We start from the raw sequence: 4796 nt of genomic DNA, 5'->3' as shown, positions 1-4796 counted from the left end.
AATTAAGTTTTTTTATTAAGATAAAATGAATAATTAAAATGAATTGAAATTTAATGATTTAATGCATACACAAACAAATTTAATACAGTTGGTTGCAAAAAAAAAAAAACGGGAAATGAAAATTTTTCTAATGTAAATTTGGTTTTGTCCATTTGTCAATTAATTGTCTACTCGACAATACCTATCAAATAATTGGTGCGATTCTGTTTTAAAATTTACCAATATTGCTATATAACAATATTGCAGTTGCTATGATATGAAGCTGTTGATTGGTTGGATCTATGCAAAATCAATATTGTTCAATAACAATCTTGCTAAATTTTGAAACAGAATCGCGCTAATTTTCTAAAAATGTCTGAATTTTGACTCTAATTCTAACCTATCTCTCGTAAGAAGGTTTCACACTATGAAAAAATTATAAAAATGTGTCAATTTTATTCTGACAGTTCGCGTTTTTTTTGCAACCAACTGTACCTTAATTTAATGCTAAGCACTACGCCCTCCGGCGGAGATTATTCATTCATATTCACGTCACGTGATGTGCAATTTCTGCACGGATGTTGGCCTTCAGGTCTTGTAAGGTCCTTTTTGTTTCATAATTTAAGTTCTTACGATTGTCATTTGTTTATAAAAAATCTAGGAGAAGATAAAAGTCAATTGAAGTTAATACCTAATAACGAAGAGAAATATATTTCTTTCAGTAACATTTTTGGAATGGATGATAATGGATATATCGAATTGAGATTTATCGATTCATTTAGATTTTTAGCAAGTAGACTAGACAATTTGTCATCTAATCTGGAATCAAGTCAGTTGAGAGAAATAATTAAATACTTTTCAAATCATGAATTAGATGTGTTATTTAGGAAAGAAAAAAGCAAGATCATTAGAAAAGGAATATACCCCTATGAATACATGGATTCTTTTGAGAAATTTTCTGAAACAAAACTTCCATCAATAGATAAATTTTATTCTTCGCTCACAAAAGAAGGAATTTCTCAAGAAGAATTCAAACATGCAGTGAAAGTATGAAAATATTTTAAAATTAAAAACTTGGGTGAATGGCATGATATATACTTAAAACTAGATGTTTTGCTTTTAACTGATGTATTTGAAAATTTTAGAGATTTATGTTTGGAAAATGTTTGGAGAATATACTTCAGTGGGGTTGGAATTATTAACTGATTATGAAACGTATTTGTTTTTTGAAAACGGAATTAGAGGAGGTATTTCACAGTGTAGTAACAGGTATTCGCAAGCAGATGAAAAGACTCAAGTTACTATCTATATAGATGCTAATACATGATCTATATGAATGGGCTTTATCTCAGAAATTACCGGGAAAAGACTTTAAATGGTTACGACAATTGCGATTGTATCATCAATTCATCATACATCTTGCCATTTCTACTAAAGTGCGATTTCTTCGTTCTGCGACGCCATTTGGTTCTGGTGTATATTGGTAGCAGCACCCGGAGAATTTTGATTTTCTCTACTTTTTCCTGCTTCATATTCTTCCGTAAGCTTTATTTTCAGTGTTTCTGGCTTCGGTAACTCATCACGAGATCCTATTGCGATCCGGAAATTTTCATATGAATCTGGAATGCTATACAGTAACAATATTGTTACGAGATCATCTACAATTTTTAGTTCCATTTCTTCTAATTTATCAATAATATTAAAGAAATTATTTAAGTGATTTTTCATCGTTTCTCCTTCATTCATTTTGGACATTATTAGTTGTTTTAACAACGTCGCTTTTCTTGCAGGACCTTTTGATTCATAAAGTTCCTTTAATTTTTTCCATATTCCATTTGAAGTTACACAATTTTTTATTTGCCTTAGTTCATTGGAATTTATCGCTAAGATTAAATCTGCTCTTGCCTTTTTGTCGTTTTCTTCTCAAATTGTATTTTTTCATTATTTGGTTTTTCAATAGATCCATTTACATATCCCCACATTTCGTTCTTTACGAGAACTGCCTCCATCTGAAGTTTCCATGTATCATAATTTTCTTTTCCCAGTGGTTCAATTCTTATTACATTTCCACTCATCTTCTTCTATTAAATCTTCTTTCTTTTAATATTCTTCTGGGCCCATAACCCTTTGTAGTATTATTAGAAGAATCCTTTTAATTCAATAAACTATTGACAGACTTTTTGTTTATATTTTTTATTCAGACTGCTTATAATATTCATTTGTTTTTATAACAACTGCTCACTAATTAATATCAAATATAAATTTAATAATACAACAAAAACTGCTTTGTCATTTCTATGATAAGAAAAATTATATAATTCATTACAAAACATTAAAACTTTATACAAGTTTAGGTATTAGAATAACAAAGGTTCACAGAGGTATAAAATTTACTCAGTCAAATTTCATAGCACCATATGTAAAATTTAATACTGAACAAAGACAAAAGGCGAAAAATGATTTTTGAAAAAGATTTCTGGAAATTAATGGTTAATGCCCCATATGGTAAGTCTATGCAATCTGTTAGAAACCAACAAAATATTAAATTATATTGTGATGAAGAAAAATTACAAAAAGCGATAAACAAACCTAATTTTAAACACAGAACTATATTTAGCAAACACCTGGCAGCAGTTCATAATTATAAAACCAAAGTATTGTTTAATAAACCAATTTACATTGGGCAAGCTGTTAGATTAGATTTATCAAAAGTGTTAATGTATAACGTCCATTACAATGTAATTAAAAAAGAATTTAATGAAAACGTAAAACTTCTTTATGGAGATACTGATAGTTTTATAAATGAGATTAAAAATGTCGATTTCTATGAATTTATGAAAAACAATCCCGACTATTTTGATACATCTGATTATCCAAAGGATCATCCATTATATTCTGATAAAAATAAGAAAGTAATAAGGAAACTCAAAGATGAATTGAATGGTATTAAGATATTCGAATGCATAGGTTTAAGGTCAAAAATGTACAGTTACATTACTGAAACGTTTGTTTCGAAAAAATTAAAAGGTATCAAGAAAGCAGTATTGAAGAAAGAAATAAGTTTTGAAGATTACAAAAATTGCTTGTTTAATCAAAAAGAATACTTCCATAGACAGAAAGTGATCAGGAGTCATAAACATGATATATTTACTGAAGAAGTAAAGAAAAAGTCTCTAAGTTGGAAAGATGATAAAAGATACCTTTTACCTAATTCTACAGATACCTACATTAGCTTATGGACACGTATTAGTTTCTGGAAATTGTTGAATAAATCGCTATTTTTTATTAGTGTTGAAGTAATAAATTAAGAAAACAATAATAACAATTACCATAATACTTGCTTCACGGGTTTATAATTCTATAAGTGATAGAATTCATTCATACTTCGAGGAGGGAATGCGAAAATTTCACTTAGTAAAGAGTGAACTTCACAACTGCGACTTTATTTTTTTGCAAAATAGTTATTAAGATGACTAGTACGACGATTTAAAAATCGAGGTCGTAGTTTAAATCAGAGCGACCGCAGGGAGCGAGGATTTAATAGAGCGAGATTTTTAAACTATAAAAGACGTGTTGTCTTTAACATTTTTTATAACACTAACATCTTATCACAAATTTTAATAAATTCAGAAATTATTCTAAAATGTCATAAATCATTCGAGGCGCGTCACAATACACAAAATGCGAAGATTGCCGTGGGCACTATGGTAATAATATCAACAAATTTTGAGAATAACAATTTTCATCGTTGAAATGTGCCAAAACGTTCCAGAAGAAATAAGAATAAGGGAAAAGAATTTAGTACGAAAGGCTGGAAGAATAAAAAAGGCATCAAGGAGGTAACCAAAGATGTCATTTTCGTTTTTCTTGATATGAAGGTAAGTGTGCAGAACTTTACTGAAAAGTTAATTCACATTACGACAAGAATCCTTTGAAGAGAAAGTGAAGATTGCCAGAAAAGTCTTCGGTGGTGGGACGCTTGCATTGGATGAAACAGCAGAAGTTAAAGAAGTAGATGTTATAAACAAGAGCACCAAGCTAAGCAATAGGGAGGAATGTGGCAGTTCTAGCTCAAGTACAGGCCTGAGTTTTCAATCCAATAATTGTGGTTTTCATTTTGAAATAATTACTGTAAAAATGATGAATAAAATGTTACTTGAATAATGTGCATCTGCCTATTTTACAATCTTATAATTATAAAATAAGTTGCTATTGACGGCATGTTTTATAATATCATAAAAAACGTTACTATTGACGACGTGTTTTATAAAGAAAACGTATTTTATAGGTAACATAACGTGTGAGCTCAAATGCACTATAAAAACAGTTTAAGATATTAGTGTTAGAAAATGTAATTATGTTTGATTTTGGATGATTTTCAACAGTTTTCCCATGTGCTCATTTTCTGGTGGTTTATTGATTTTCGAGTATTTTTTGGGCGCATAAAAAATTATGATTTTTGAAGGATTTTATGTCTTTTTTGGTTGTTTACTTTTGGCAAAAGATTAATTTTTTCTGCCTAATTTTGTAAGGCGCCAAATATACCTGTTTTGCATGCGCCAATTGGTCTGGTCCAGAAATAAAAAGCCATTTAGGAGTGTCTAAAAACACGGTATGTTGTAAGTTTTTAGAGTGCTCTTGGGATAATTTTGCATGATTTTGGGTGATTTTCAACGGTTTTTTCATATGCCCAAATTTTTGGTGGTCTACGGTTCTACGGATATTCGAGTACTTTTGGGGTGCATAAAAATTAATGCTTTCTGAAGGGTTTTAGGTCTTTTTCGGATGTTTACTTTTGGGAGAACAGCTGAATTTTT

This window comes from Tenebrio molitor, chromosome 8, assembly GCF_963966145.1.
Source record: "Tenebrio molitor chromosome 8, icTenMoli1.1, whole genome shotgun sequence".
NCBI classification, from domain to species: domain Eukaryota; kingdom Metazoa; phylum Arthropoda; class Insecta; order Coleoptera; family Tenebrionidae; genus Tenebrio; species Tenebrio molitor.
The sequence above is the reverse complement of the archived record's forward strand: the minus strand, read 5'-3'. Positions refer to the sequence as shown.